The 16,167-nt window shown below is 42.0% G+C and overlaps 2 protein-coding genes across 6 annotated transcripts in view; one reads left to right on the top strand and one right to left on the bottom strand.

Moving 5' to 3' along the window:
• DOCK2 (dedicator of cytokinesis 2) overlaps window positions 1–16,167 on the top strand; it is a 416,930-nt gene that overhangs the window by 260,802 nt on the left and 139,961 nt on the right. The window lies entirely within an intron of this gene.
• Window positions 1–16,167, bottom strand: part of INSYN2B (inhibitory synaptic factor family member 2B) — a 121,018-nt gene that overhangs the window by 61,532 nt on the left and 43,319 nt on the right. The gene's annotated exons all lie outside the window — the stretch shown is intronic.

Genomic DNA, 16,167 nt, shown 5'->3' with positions numbered 1-16,167 from the left:
CTGCTATCTATTAAAATTAAACACAGGGGTGCCTGGGTGGCTCAGTCAGTTACGCATACAACTCTTGATTTTGGCTCAGGTCATGATCCCAGGGTTATGGGATCGAGCCCCTCATCAGGCTCTGTGCTGAGCATGGAGCCTGCTTGAGATTCTCTCTCTCTCTCTCTCTCTCTCTCTCTCTCTCTCTCTGTCTCTGTCTCTGTCTCTCTCTCTCTCCTCCCCACCCCCTGCCCCCGCCGGCCCCTCTTTCTGCTTGTGCTCTATCTCTCTAAAATAAAAAAAGAAAATTAAACAGAAACACAAACACACACAACACAAAAAAACCATATATTCTTCTTGTCTAGGGAGAACATACATTCTGGTTTGTCTTGAATAGTCCCGGCTTCTGCCTATTATACTAGTATAATTATTAGTATATTTTTCTGAGTTCTTATTTGGATAATAAATTATAATCCACCATACCTCAATGATTCCTCTGCTTGGTATCTCATCTAAAAAATTACTCACACATATAAACAAGGAGATTATTGCACCTCTGTTTGTAATATCACAACATAGAAAACCATACAAATGCTCACTAGGAGGAGAATGGCCAAATAAACGGCATAGCATTCATCCTAAGGAGCACCATCTTGCAATTAAAAAAAATGTGGGGTGCCTGGGTGGCTCAGTCGGTTGAGGATCTGACTTCGGCTTGGGTCATAATCTCACAGTTCCTGAGTTCGAGCCCCACATTGGGCTCAGTGCTGTCAGTGCAGAGCCTCCTTCACATCCTCTGTCTCCCTCTCTCTCCTCCCCTCTCCACTCATGTGCTCTCTCTCTCTCTCTCTCTAAAAAAAAAAAAAAAAAAAGTGAGTACTGAAATGGACAAATCCTAGATAAGGGAGAAAAAAGCAATTTTCAGAATATTGTCCATTATGATAATGCTTAGGTTACTTAACAAATGCAAACTAATTAAAAACGTATTATAGGGGCCACATATACAAGTATGTAAAGATGGAAAATGAAAGAACATTTGCCAAAATAGTAATGGGTAAACTGTATAGGAGTGATGGGTTTGGATTTGATATGGTGGTTAAGGGTAAGTTTAACTGTCAAATTTCAACATTTATTTAATTATTTTGAGAGAGCAAGAGAGAGAGTGGATGAGTGTGGGTGTGCAGGGGAGGGGCAGAAAGATATGGAGAGAGAGAATCCCAAGCAGGCTCTACACTGTCAGCATAGAGCCCTATGCAGGGCTAGATCCCACGAACCATGAGATCATGACCTGAGCTGAAATCAAGAGTCAGATGCTTAACAGACTGACCCACCCAGACACCCCTATCACATTTCAGCTTTTTCACAAGGACACTTCAAGCCCAGATGGCTTGTGGAATTGATAAATGATTTTAAATATAATTTAAAATTTAAAATAATGTTCCGAGGTGATGTCGTTCAACTCGTTGTTTTAAATTGAGGTAACTGGGGCTCAGAGAGGCCATGTGAATTTTCCAGGGGCACAGCATCAATTTGGGGCAGAGCTGGGGCCCAAATGAGTCTCCTGATACCCTGTATTTTATTCTGTCACTGGACAATGCTCTATTCCAAGGCTCATGAGATTTATTAAGTTGCTTTAATTCCATGGAAATGAATTGTTGGACACAAACTTGACCACACTCATCAAATTTTACTTCCTCTAAACTCCAGATTAAAAATTAACGTCCAGGGCCACTGAGCCCATCAGTTTACCCTGGACTGGTGGCCACCTGACTTATTCTCTGGGGTCTGCTATCTGGTGTAATTGTGCCCCTATTTCTCCAGCATGTGTTAATTTGATGTCAACATTAAAGTGGCCATTATGTTTTGAAGAAGTGGTGAGTGTATGGCAAGTAGAATTGTCCTGATGTTTTCATTATAATGATCATGGAGTCACTTGCCTTGATTTGTGTCACCATCTTTCTTCAGGTAAGCAGTGTGTTCATGACCTCTTCAACAGCAATTCTTTGAGCCCCAGTGAAACCTGCTAATGTGTAGGCAGCTGAAAGCAGCTAAAACATTATTCTTCCCTGAAGTGTTTACATGTTAACAGAGATCAGGACCTTAAGTTAAATTTGATGGTATTTTAAAGGTAAAATCTTAGATATTAACCAGTAGATTAGTATTAGTAGATAAGCTTTTATTGAACTTTTTTTTTTTTTTTGCCTTCCTAATTTTCCTGAAATTATACTAAATGACTACACTTTGTTAATATTAATACACATCCTGGTAATAATTGTCATCAGTGTTGTTAGATTTAGAATCCAGTACTTTATATGAACTATGTCATTTAATCCACAAAACAATAAGATAGAGACTATTTTTATCTCCAGTGAATAGATAAACACTAAGAAGAAGATTGGCTTCTCAAAATTTAGGAACTTGGTGAATGTCAGACAGTCGGAGACAGAGGTGGTTTCAAACCCAGGCAGTGTGATTTCAGAGCCTCAGCTCCTCACCACTATGCCATATTGCCTGTGCCATAATAATGATTATGCACTTATTATGACTGTACAAAATATAATGTAATACAATAAAAAATAATATCATGTAAGATATAATTACATGCAATTAGCTGTGTGGGGACTCATTTACATACTTTAATTTTAAAAATGCCAAGGGGATAGGGTGGAAACACTTTCTCTGGGAGTTATTAATAGAATTCCAGAAACTGGGTGGGTTTGAGCAAAGTTTATCAGGTGGTTCTTCTCCTCCCGTCCCTTCTTTCATGGCTCAACATTTTACTGGCTGGCACTCCTACTTGGGAGATAAATGCAACCCCAGATCTCACTATTCACACCACACAGAGAGCTCACTTACTGGGTAACTGGTAGTAACTGGTGGGTTTGGTAAGAGGACATAGCTGTAACTCAGCTGAAGCATTCCGTTGATGTCATAAAAGGTGATAGCGCAGCTCCAGTGGCAGGTGATGGACAGCATAACCCTTGAGAGCACATCACCTCTGTACTCGTTCATTTCTGCTGACTTAATTTATAGCTGGGACTTGGCCCTTCCTTTGGACTTACAGGAAAGCCTAAGAACTGAATGACTGAACTTACCATGATCAATGTAGAAGGCTCTTCTCAGCTTTCTGCCCTCCACCCAAGGACACCTGGAGCTCCTCCAAGCCCAGTGACAGAAAGTTGTTTTTGTAGAGATTGGCAGCTCTTATTGTCAAAATATATAGTTAAAGTTGGCTCTATGAACTAAAATTCATTTTGTTAGATCTTCACTCAGTGCGTAGAAACACTTTCTCAATTACCTTTTCAAGTATGCTATTTATCTCTCTCAGTTATTTATTTGTCAATTCCTTCTACAAATGTTTAAGAAAGAGTCCTAATGCCAGTGTCTTAGTGCCATGAAGGAAGGGCATGTCAGATAATGGTCAATGGGAATGAGTGCAATGGTAGCCTAGAAAAATGTCTGGAATGGGGAAAGCACTCAGGAAATCGTATTTGCGATTTGAATTAAATCCATATTGCTCCTGATGTGAGATTTCGGATTATAACACTCAAGATCATCATTTCCTAACAAGAAACGCTGCATAATCTTGGCGTTATTAGCCGCACACTCTGACCAACTGAGCTAACCAGCCACTCTAACACCATGTGATCTTTATTTACATATAGTTTTTTCTTTCTTAATGCAAAGTTTTGAGAGGCTATCCAGAAAAATAAGCTTGGACTTTTGAGAAATTGAAAATTGTTACAATATTTTTAAAGATGAGTCAAACTTACCCAAACACATTCCATGGAAACTCAGGCCTACAGATCAGTTTTGTGGTCAAATTAATGAGGGAAACTCTGCCACTTTTATCCCTTGCCTAGGAATTTACTATACCTTAAAAGCTCTGAGAATTCCTGCCTCCAGTAAAGATGTCTGCTTAATTTTGTTTAACCCCATGTTTCCCAACCCATTTCATCAGAGCCCCTGTGCAGAATAAGTGCTCAGGAGAAGATGCTTCCAGAGAGGGGATTATGCCCACAGAGTACAAGGAGATAACTGCTTTTGCTGACGATTAGGGACCACTGTCCAGAACAAGTTGTAAACAGTATTAATGACAATCTTTACCCAAGATCTTAACTGAACCTTTAAGTTCCTAAGTCGAATCGTGCACAACCACAGTATTTTGCCCCTTTGCTGCAAGGAAGAGAATAGTGTGGTGACCCCTCAAGAATGGAGAGATGATCTTTAAAAAAAATGCTTCAGAGGAGTTGGAAGTTAGAACATTTCTGTCTCTATCAGAATACCATGTGCCTGCTGGGATTTGATAAACCTTATTTAAGAGCTTTGTCATAACCCAAGTGGCCTTTCTATTCAGTTCATGCATTTCTTTAACTTTCATGCCATTTCACTTTTGAGAAAGAACGTTAACTCAAATTGCAATAACATCACTCTTCAGGATTTGCATAGCTGGTCTGCGGCTTTTGGAGGAAGCTTCCCAGAAAGAATTCCAATAGAGCATCCACATTGCCTAAGGTATTTATTGCTTCCAAAGAGAATTCTCTTACTTTATGGATGAGAGGTAGGGCCTCAAAGAAGATGATCCCTAATTTATGCAGGTAGAACCAAGGTAATATTATGGGATACCAAGAAATAGTGTTAGTGAATAAAAATATTGTCAATAAACTGAAGCCATTAGCTGAATGATCTAGAATCTGTTTACCTGGCCAGGTTAGAGCTTTCTTAATGCCCTTGCTATTGTATTTGAAGCAGGCCTAATACATTTAATTATCTCAATAAGGTAGATATTGGCTGTTACCTTTATAATAATAACAGCAATGAGAAAAACAACCTTAATAATTGAGGATTTTGCAGTTTATAGAGTATCACCTACATTACTTCCTGGACTGATCAAGTTATTTCAATTTATAGATTTACAGTACTCAGAGAGGTTAAGTGATTTGTGTATGGTCACACAGCTAATGCATAGCAGAGCTAAAGCCAGAACCTAACCCATTGTATTTCCCTTAAATTGTATTGTCTCACTCCCCAGAGTTCCTCAGGCAGAGCTGTTCGATTGGCTATAACCTATCTCTTTTGAGTATCTGATATATTCTGGGGGGGCTTTCCAAGGAGAATCATCTGGAAGGGAGCTTTGGATTTGTGTGTTGAGACTGAGTAACCCTTTTATTTAACAAATTTTTATACAGTGATTATTGTCATAGGTTTCTAAACACTTTGTAAATGCCAAGTTGTGGATTTCTCTTATCAGTCCTACTCTGCAGATATAATTTTACTCCATTTTACAAAATAAACCAAGATCATGGGTGCCTGGGAGGCTCAGTCATTTAACAGTCCAACTCTTGATTTCGGCTCAGGTCATGATCTCATAGTCATGAGATCAAGCCCTGCATCAGACTCAGCATGGAGGGTGGGGCCTGCTTTAGATCCTCTCTCTCCATCTCTCTCTGCCCCTCCCCTGCTTGTGCCCCTCCTCTCTCTCTTGCACTCTCTCTCTCTCTCTCTCTCTCTCTCTCTCTCAAAATAAATTAAAAAAAAAAAAAAGAAACTAAGATCAGGGAGGTTAAATCACTCTACTGAGGATACCACCTGTTTGAACTACAATTTGCACACAGCCTCTCTGGCTCCTTTTCCTTTCCTCTGTTTATGCAAATATGAGATTGGGTAGAAGAATCAGGCCAAGGGTGATTCAGATTGAGAGATTTTTTGTTGTTCTAAACAACATGAGGTTGTCTAGGTGGTAAGCTTATATGGAAGGTTTTCACTTTTTTATTTATACTTTCATATCATTTCTAAATTTTCTACAGTATTTATGTGTTACTTTCATCATTACAAAAGGGTGTCTACTGAAAACAATTACTCTAGTGTGGAGTTTCACCCTTTATGCTAGGCGCTGAAACAGATATATTGGCAAACACACACAAACACATACATGCACAGTCACACACTCATATGAGGGAAATTTTGAACCAAGAAACTTGTATTTAACCCCTCTTCATTCCTTTTTGCACATGCCTTTGTGACCTTGAGCATATCTGCACTATTTTGAGCCACTGGTTTCTCATCTGATAAATGGGGAATAACACTACTCCACAGAAGGTTAGGAGGACTAAGTGAGACACAGGATGTGCACGTGCTTTATAAGTTGAAAAATGCTATAAAATGTAAATGACTCTGTTTAGGTAAAGACATTTATGACATGTGTTTGAAAGTTTCCATTCCTGGCTATTTGCATAGATGTTACACAACTTGTGTTTTAGAAAGAATTTTATCCTGCAGCCTTTAGCCAGTCAGGATGTGAGCTAGGGTGGAAGTTTTGTGGGATAAGCAATCTGCTGCTCCCTTGGAGAATTCTCTAAATTTGCAAGTAGAAACATCGCAGTTGGCAAAATGGAGCTAGAGTAATAACATTTATCATTCAGGTGAAGCTGTTGTGTTTGCAAAGGGCTTGGTAATTGGTAATTAGCTGACCCCCCTTGCCTCCTCCTGCCATCCCCCACCTTCTTCCTGCCCTGCTGTGTGTGCCCTCTTGAATTCAGAGGCGGAGGCACCTGCATCCTCCCACTATGTTGCTCCCCACATGGTGTCCAGAAAGTCCCAGTGGGCCACAGCCATCTGATGAGTCAGTACCAGTGGTGAGAGTTATACTGTCCATACAAATGAGCTCTGGCCCTGTGGTCCTGGACCAGTAGGAAATGAGGTCAGGCATGCAAGACATTGGTCTTCAGGCAGGGAGTAGTTTTAGTAAAAATAGGAATTCTCTGCCCCCATCTTATTTCTCTCTTATCTTTTCTCCCTCAAAACCCAACCTCTGCCTTGTCAGTTTCTTGGCATCCAATAACCCATTTTTATTTCCTCCAACCATGTCATTGGCAAACTGGATTTCCCTGTGTGTTCCCTCAAGTAGGGTGGGTTTTTCTCATTCATTTGTTCCCAAAAAGTATTAGGACCCAAAAGTCTAGATGATCTTTTGGCCGCTTCTTAGATAGCAATTTAGACTCAGTGAACACCCATTTTGTCTCTTCAGCTCCATTCAATCACATTCTTCACCTGAAGGGACTGAGACTTCTTATTAACAACTCCATCCTGCTTAAAAAAATGGAGAGCCACCTCTTTGCCTTTTAGTGGATCCAAGATACGTTTCTTGAAGAATGGCTAACAACTTAATAATTAACAAAACCATCTTTTCTGACCTTTTTTTTTTCTTTTCATCAATTTGGAGGATTCTGCAATTCTCTTTGGCCTGTCATGAGTAGGTGCTCATATTGTTGAAGACCAAGTTACAGTTCTGCAGTTTGGGGCTTCACTAGTAACTACACCCTCCAGAAGCCCCTAGAACTGAAAGTTAACAGTCTGCCCAGGCACAATTGCTCCTTTTCAGTCTTCCTGAGAAGGTTTCCATCTTATCTGTTCTGTCTTGGACTGTTTTCCCTAATTAATTTTACCACCTAGAACATTAGACTTCACGTGCTCTCTCCCTCTCTTTTAATTTTTTTTCTCTGTGATGCTTTCTCTCCACTACCCTCTCCTGTCTCCCACCCATCTGTTCTTTTTATGGAAAGTCATAAAGTTTAACATATAGTAAAGAGGAGCAACATTGACTTCATAGGAGGGAGTTAAGGACCTGGTACAGCTGGGCAGCCCTAGCTGAGCCTCAGTTTCCTGATCTATAAAGTGGCAAGTCAAAACTGCCTCATGGGAAAGATGATGGGGATGCTGCAATGGGTGGATCAGAGCATTGTCCTGGGTGGAATCTCAACACTGCCATTGACTGGCTGTGTGACCCATGGGGACCTCTGTACTTCATCTTATAAAGCAGGAAAATAATAGCACCTGTTTTATAAGATTGTATTGGAAGACTAAAAGAGACCATTCGTGTAAAGTACTTCACGGGTTGCCAGACCAATAGAGTAATTCCTCCATAAATATTATCTATGGTTGTTGTTGTCATTATTCTTGGAAATTAGCAAGTTCTGGTTCCCTGAGGAAGAGGTGTATCATCACCTGGTTTAGGTCTCATATATCCACAAAAACAAATTGTGAAGTGCCTAAAGGTACTTTGTAAGCATAACCATGTGCCCAGGGACTCACAGCAGCGCTCACGTGCTTTGGCAGGGTGTCATTGGCTCAGGTTTTTGGACCCACTCCTTGGAGCTGATCTTGGCAAAGGGAATTCCTCTCTTAGGATCAAGTGTAATGCTTTGAGAAAACATGGATTTAGAAGCCAGTGAGGCCAAAGGGATCCAGGACCAAGAGTTCCCATAGCTACAGACCCAGGCCCAGTTGGGGACCATGGGGAGGGTACTCAAGGTCTCTCACATGCTACATCCAGACCTATCTCAGCACCTTGATCTCCCTTGTTGTTAAAAGGAAGAAGCTTTACATACAGACACATTTTTCTTACTTACGTTGAACATCTGCAAAATGAGCCTCTTACCTTCTATATTTTTTGAACTGCCATACAAACCTTGGCATTATTGTTAACAAATAGGCCTTTTTTTCTAATTGTCTGAACCTTAGAATGGGAATGGCTTGCTTTGATCTTTCATGAGTTTGATGGCCAAATCCAAAGAGGGCATGGTGAAAATAATGACTGAGGGAAAGTAAATCTGATGGCTGCATAAGGCTGCAAGTTGGGAGCAATGACCTGGCTCAAAGTTTGGCCAAGTTAGGGTGGACCAGAATCTATTCAGAGTAAAAGATGCTTGCTGCATCGTATTATATAGTATTTCACCCATCATACCATGGCATAGCGCTAGAGGGGACTGTGAGGATCATTTGAAGATAAACAAACCAAGGCCTCCAATGTTTATAGCTCTATACATAGAGGTGAAGGCAGGGTAGATGCATTCATTCAACAACTAGGTTTTTTTGTTTTGTTTTGTTTTGAGCTTTCACTGTGTCTCAGGTTTCATGCTGAAAACACAAGGGTGAGTAAGACAGGTGATGTCTTCATGTCTACATCTTCCTCTTCTTCTTCAAACAAGGCCAGTAAACAGAAAATATAGATATAGATATAGATATAGATATAGATATAGATATAGATATATAGATATAGATATAGATTGTGATACAAAACAAATAATTAAGGGGGGTGCCTGGGTGGCGCAGTCGGTTAAGCGTCCGACTTCAGCCAGGTCACGATCTTGCGGTCCATGAGTTCGAGCCCCGCGTCGGGCTCTGGGCTGATGGCTCAGAGCCTGGAGCCTGTTTCCGATTCTGTGTCTCCCTCTCTCTCTGCCCCTCCCCCGTTCACGCTCTGTCTCTCTCTGTCCCAAAAAGAAATAAATGTTGAAAAAAAAATTAAAAAAAAAAAAAAACAAAAAAAAACAAATAATCAAGGAATAGATATAGGGAATATCCAAAAAAGTTAGGGCAGATGTGAGGCAGGTACTTTAGGTAGCTTGGCCAAGCATAACTTCTATGATATATGCTAAAAATTAAAAGATTAGAGGAGTTTGCAATGTGAAAAGTGGGAAGAAGAGCAAAGAACCTAAGAAAATTCCAGATGGAGGACTTGGCATTTACAAAGGCTTGAGGTGGGAAGATCTTAGGCCCTCCTAGTTGTTGAAAGAAGACCACTGTGGCTGAAGCATTGAAGCAGCTTCATATGAGTTTGGAGAATTAGGAAGGGCCAGATTATCTAGAGCCTTGGAGGCCAGTGTAAGGAGTTTGAATTGTGATTCAAGGCAGTAGCTCTCAAACTTGTGCATGAGTCAAAACCATCTGGAGGGCTTGTTAAACATAGATGTCTGGGCCTTATCTCTAGAGTTTCTGATTCTGTAAGTGAGAGCTGAGAATATGTATTTATAACACATTTCCAAGTGATGCTGATGCTGCTGGTTTAGAGACCAGACTTTGAGAACCACTGCTCTAAGGCCATGAGGAACCTATCGGAAAGATGTTTAATAGAATTGTCAGAATTTAGTAACCAACTAAGTGTGGGGTTCAAGAGGGATAGGAATCAAAGATAATAACAAAGGTATAATCCTATATGATTGGGGGTAAACTATGGAGGAAAAAGTCTTTAGTTGGTTTTGGATGATAAAACAGTATAGCTAGTAGGAATCTTTCATGGGTTTCAGTGGATATGGGAATTCACATATCCCTAAGCCTTTCAAAGATGGGTGGTAGAGAGGGTACAAATGTAGAGGAAGAAGAGGCAGAAGTATGATGATGTCAACCTGGAATTTCTCTAGGTCCTCCTAGCCAACTCTTTCCCCCTGAAAACTTGGGGCCAGCCACCTCATTGGCTTGCCCTGCCCAAAGACAAGCGAATATTGGCAACATTTTCCGTCCACCAGAAGACAGGGTCTATAGTTAGTCTTGCTGCTACACATATTATACCTAGTGATCCCAGGTGGACAGGCTCATTCTTATGATCCTCCTCTTCTACCATCTTGTAGTAGTCTGGTCTCTACTTCCTGCATCCTAAAGTAAACAAACAAACAAACAAACAAACCCCTAATTCCTCCAACCAGTGGTGCTAACCAGTGGCAGTGCTGCTGACCAGGGACACTCACTCTTCACCTAGATGAACTGGGTCTAAGCGTGCCCTGCCCTGCCCTGGAATGCCCCACTGTTTTCATGTGGTCAGTTAAGTTCTCCAGTCCCAATTCCACCAGGGCAAAATTTTAGCTCCTTGCCATGGGTATATGCTGCTCAGAGGAAATCCAAGTCTGAGGGTAACTTTTGCTGGGCAGAAGGACAAAACTAGTGAATGACATGAAGCATGGTCTATCCAAAAGAGAGGCCATGAAAGGACAGTGTCATGGAAGCCAAAGGAAAGAAACATTTTTAAAAAGGAGAGGCTCAGGTACATGCAAACTGTTGAAAAGTGTAAGAAATTAGAAAAAAATATATGATTTGTCAACAAATCATGACAACTTCATAGAGAACAGTTATACAAGAGTGGGTGGATAGAAGAAAACAGCAATCAAAGCCCAATAATGCACATCTAATGCTATTAGGTTAAATACTGCACAAGTAGTTGAGTGATGAAAATTATTAATTGTGCACATGATGCTCACTCTATGCCCCGGGTACTTCTAGTGCTGCTTGAATAGTGGAATAATTGGCAGATAACTGCACTATTAATTATACCAAGGCTTGCTTGGTGGTAGACTAAAGGCCAAACATGTAGGATGAGGGGTATCTATGTATTCCTTTTATCTCTATGCCCTGAGAAAAGGGAATGGGATGCTCAAGGTCAACTTGAACCTGCAACTGGCCCGGTAGACTGAAGTTCTACTGTGCTCGGTCTTGAAAAGGAAATCACAGTATCTATGCAGTATGCCTACGCAGGTTCAGAGGCCGCCTGCCGCATGTATGCAAATGGCACTTAGGCACAGGAGGGGTGAAAGATGTTCTCAAGCTCACTGCATAAAACATTTATAAGCCAGGCTCCCAAGGACCAGTATTCTTCTGTCACATCCATCCTTGGTCACATGGTAAACATTCCCCATTCCTTGTTCTATTGACACCAATGAAACTATCCCATACGGGTAAGAACAGGCACGAAATCCATAGCTTTTCACACCTGGATTTTCCACAAAGTCAATTATGGCAAACTGTATGCAGAATATCTGGCTTACCTTGTCATGAGATGAGTAAGGTAGTAAGAAGCCACCCTATTGGAGGCTGAAAGCTTTGAACCAGTGCTATCCAACAGAACCTCCCGTGGTGACAGAAGTCGTGTTTTGTGGTACCAATGTGGTGGTGATTAGCCATGAGTGCCCGTGAGCACTTCAAATAGGGCTAATGTGACTGACAGACAAATTGACAAATTTCAATTAATTTAAATTAAGTAGCCACATATGAGGAGTGGTTAAAGCACAGCTTCAGAAGACACTCCAGCTTTTCTTCCTTTTTAACGCACCCACTTCTGGGCTGCATGTCTGGGTGTGAGGGACCTCAGGGCCTCTTAGGGTGGTGATGTATGTCCTCCAGGATGACATTTCATCTTGGACAATTTCCCTCCTCTGATCAAATGAGAACTTCAATGAGTAAAAATCTGCCCAGAATTACTTAAGGGGGGTGAAGGATGAACATATTAACAGGCTAAAGATAACAAGAAAGTCCTTTAAAAATGAATGTGGTGGCTATTTAATGCTGCCAAATCAATTTGTGCAAAATAACGAAAGACAAGGATGAGTTGAGGCTGACAGGGAGCAATTAAGTTTTGTGATTCTGCCTTGAATTATTAATTTCAAGAAGGGTTGTTTCTCTCTCTTAAATCTACATCTTCTTCACCCCTAGAGTGATGGTGGAAAGCACTTTACGTGTGAGCCTCTCTAGATTGTTGAGCAACCTTGGTTTCTTTTCTCATGCTCTCAGCAATCCATCAAGGTTTACATTTGTTTTTCTCCCCACATTTGCACAATTAAGCTCTATAAATAAGTGTTTTTAAAAAACCAGCAACAACAGGGGAGAAAGCATCCTCATCACATTTCATGGGTGAGCCTGCTTCATGGGGTGTCCTCACAGCCATGGCACGCACTCTTCAGAACAAGGGGAGCACACACGCTGGGGAAAGTGAATTCATGTGAGCTCATTTTCCTCCTGGGAAAGATAAAATGTCTTTGGCTGGTCAGCTCGCTTGGTGAAGTCACTGTGTTACTGACATCCTTGATCTCAGGATTAAGACTTGTATGTGGGATGCTTTCACTCATGAAGGGTTCCTTTGTACAGAGCCCAGACTTGGGAAGCCACCTTAAAAATGCACATGCATTCCAAAGAACACTGAGAGAATGGCTTAGCTCACGTCAGCCCTTTGCTAACAAAAGCCATCAATGCATGTGCCTTGCTACCCACAGTGGGTCAGTAGAAAGGACACCCAAGCTAGAGCCATTCCAAGGGGGTTTGGTTTGATGTGGCTGTCTCTCAGGAAATGAATAATTGCTTGGTTTCTTTGAACTTCAGTTTTCTTTGAAGAAACCCTTCCCACCTATCCAAGTGCACTAAGCCCATGGCATATAAAATGAGATTTGGTTATTTTATGAGATAGCAGAGTTTTGTGGAAAGTGCTTTGGGATCAGATTGATTGGAGTTTTAATCCCATTTCTGTCACTTTCTAGCTGTTTGACTAGAATGGGACAAAAGATCCCTGAGATTGTTTCCTCATCTGTGAAACTAGGCTAATGCTACCTTGTAGGATGACAGTGAGGGTTAAAATGAGGAATGTGAAGTTTCTGGTGTAGTGGCTTACATGTGGTGTGGTTCTAGGAGACACAGCCAAGAAATCCAGGAGACAATTCCCAGCAGTCCCAGAAACAGTGTGAAACCTTCCTCCAGGGAACCTCTGATTTGATCACTTCCCTCTTGACAGCCCTTTTCTTTATTCCTCTTGTGCCATTGTGTGTCAGAAAAAAATGTCATTCATTCATTCATTCATTCATTCATTCATATATTCACCATATATTCACAAATACTTCTGAGAGCCTAGGGCATGTCAGGAGCAGTTATAGGTGCTAGGGTTATAGCAGTGAACAGAATCCGGACCACATATTTATATTTTAGTGGGAAGATAGACACAGATGCAATAAACAAATGAAGACATACTGTCAGAAAGTGATTAGTGCTATAGAGAAGGTAAAATAGGACAAAGGGATATGATGGAGGTGATGGAAACCGATTTAATGTTAATGGCCAGCATGTGATCTTTAAGATCACCTGCACACATACACACACGCACACGCACAGTGAGGAGGGTAGATCCCCTATTCTGTGAAGTGAGGAGGACATGGCATGAGGATCCTGGGGGCAGGGGATGTAGGAGGCAGGAAAACCACTGGTATAAGCCAGGCTGAGGAGGGGCTGAGGAAGGGAAAGAAGGTTCAGGTAGGTGACATGAGGTAGGGAGATCACTGGGAGGCAGAGAAGGCAGCTACCACATGGGGAGATGTGAGCAGGGAGAGGGAAGGAAGGTGCTGGAGACTTCCCAGTTGATGTGACACACTCCTAGGCCTCCTCATGAAGCCCTCAGCAAAGATGTGTGTGACTGACACTCTTGATGTAGGTTTTGGTGATGGGGGACTTGGATCTGGGGCATATGGAACCGAATACTGAGTGAGAGCAAGGATGGCCCACCAAGCCAATATTTATATACTTTTTGTTTTAAGTGATCCAAACATTGTAAACAAGCGTTACATAAAAAACAGTCAAGTCCCTTTCACTGTTCCCTAAATTTCAGCCTCCAGAAGTGACCAGTCTTAAAAGTGAAATGTGTATCTTTCTGATATTTTCCTATAAATACACAAACACAAATGCAGTGTTTAAAGATGAACAGTGGTTTCCTTCTCTTTTTTTTTTTTTTGAGAGATCTGATATCATAGTTTCCCAGGAACCAAATCCCAAGAAAGACTACCAGAATATTCTAGTATCAATGTGGCATCCTCAAACTATAGCAATTCTCACAGAAAAGTCTGTCTCTTGTCCCCATTGCCACATCCTAACTGTTCCTCAGCACACTCCACATCTGCCTGCCGTTCTCTGCAAAGAAATGGTTACTCCAGCAGGTCTTTACAGGCAAGATTGTATCATGCTCCCATCCTAGCCTCCAGTCATTAAATAAGAGAGATTCCCTGCCACTTGAGGCCCCATCACTTGAAACACGGTGGGGATAGGGACAAGGAAACTAAATAATTCACCTCTTGGTGTGCTCTGAAAGGGAGAGGAGCTCAGTGACACGTCGCCATGGAAATCAGGTTGTGTTTACCAGTAGCTTCCTCTATTGGAGTGTGGCAGGTTAGCCTGTGGGACCGTGGCTCTCAACCTTCACTATACACTGGAATCACCTGGGGGCTGTGCAGATATTGGCACCTGGGTCCCACCTGCAACAATCCCATTTCATTAGTTGTATTGCAGCCTGGGCATCCCCAGGTAATTCTCATGTGCAGGCAAAGGTTGAGAGCCAGTGCTGGAGGTCAGCTCTCCCTGTTCTGGTAAATTAGTCATTATCCTGAGCATCAGGAGTCAGCATAAATGAATCCAGTACTTTGTTTTATTTTAATACTGATACCACTTTCAGCTGGGGAAGCAGTCTGCTCGTTTGTCCACCTTTCAGAAACAATGCATCTCTAGTTCAACTCATGTCCTTTCCTTTGATTCAGTCTCATTCCTGATGAGAAGGGGCAACACATGTGGATGTCAAGGGGCCTTGCTGGCCTTTGTTCTGGAAATTTGGCCATAGCATGCTTGCAGAGTGCTTGTCCATATGAGGCTTCAAGCAGCTTTGGGGTCAGACACCCACCTCCCCAACTTCCAGGCAGTCGCCATCTTTTGCATTCCCTTCTTGGATTTCCTTCAACATGCAGATTGACGAGGCAGGGAGTTGATGGGGGTGGCTGGAGTCCAGACTTGATGTAATCACTGAGAAGAATGAACAAAGTGTACCCACGATTCCTGACCATACTTCTGGTGTCATCTCTAATGGTGCTGACTTAGGGACCTTGCCTGCTTTTGCCTCACTCAGCTTGACCAGTCTGTGGCTAATAGGCTTAACCATGTTAGACCTAACCATGTGGAGCACAGAGCGCTAATCTTCCCTTTGTGCTGTGCATGGATTAGCATTTGCTTTGTAGCTCACCTCACATCTGTGGGGTGTCCCCAAGGTTGAGAAGTGCTGAGGCAGGGCACCAAGTAGATACCGGATATGGGGTGGCAGTAACCAGGAACCAGAACAAAGCCTGTGTCACTTCCCTTATTTTTCATTTAGTAGAAAAGGAACAGAATTGTAAATCCCTTGGGACAAGTTCCCTCCACCATCTTTCCCCGGGGAGTAAGACTTCCTTGGTCTGGTCTGATTTACATTCCCCTCCTGAGTACTCTGGTAGTTGTCCCTGAAGTGCATCATAGTTGAAACCACCCTGTGTTGTCACCACTGACTTACAAACCCTTAAGGGCAAGGTACCACAGCACCTGTCATATGAGGAGAATGCATGCAGGCAGGCAAGGAACCGAACACTTGTCAGCATTCACACTTCTCCCAAGCTAACTGCATACATTAGATTCATGCATACCTAGATCTAAATCCTGCTTTTTATTTCCTGGCTGTCTGACCTTGGGCAAGACACTTCACCTTGCCAAGACTTGTCTCTCTTGTTTCCAGGATGGAGCTAGTTCTGAGATCCAGCCTATCAGGCACTAATGAGTATGAAATGTGATAGTGTATGCTAAATGTTAGCACAG

Source organism: Felis catus, chromosome A1 (assembly GCF_018350175.1).
Source record: "Felis catus isolate Fca126 chromosome A1, F.catus_Fca126_mat1.0, whole genome shotgun sequence".
Classification (NCBI taxonomy): domain Eukaryota; kingdom Metazoa; phylum Chordata; class Mammalia; order Carnivora; family Felidae; genus Felis; species Felis catus.
This window is presented reverse-complemented; position numbering and strand designations above follow the sequence as displayed.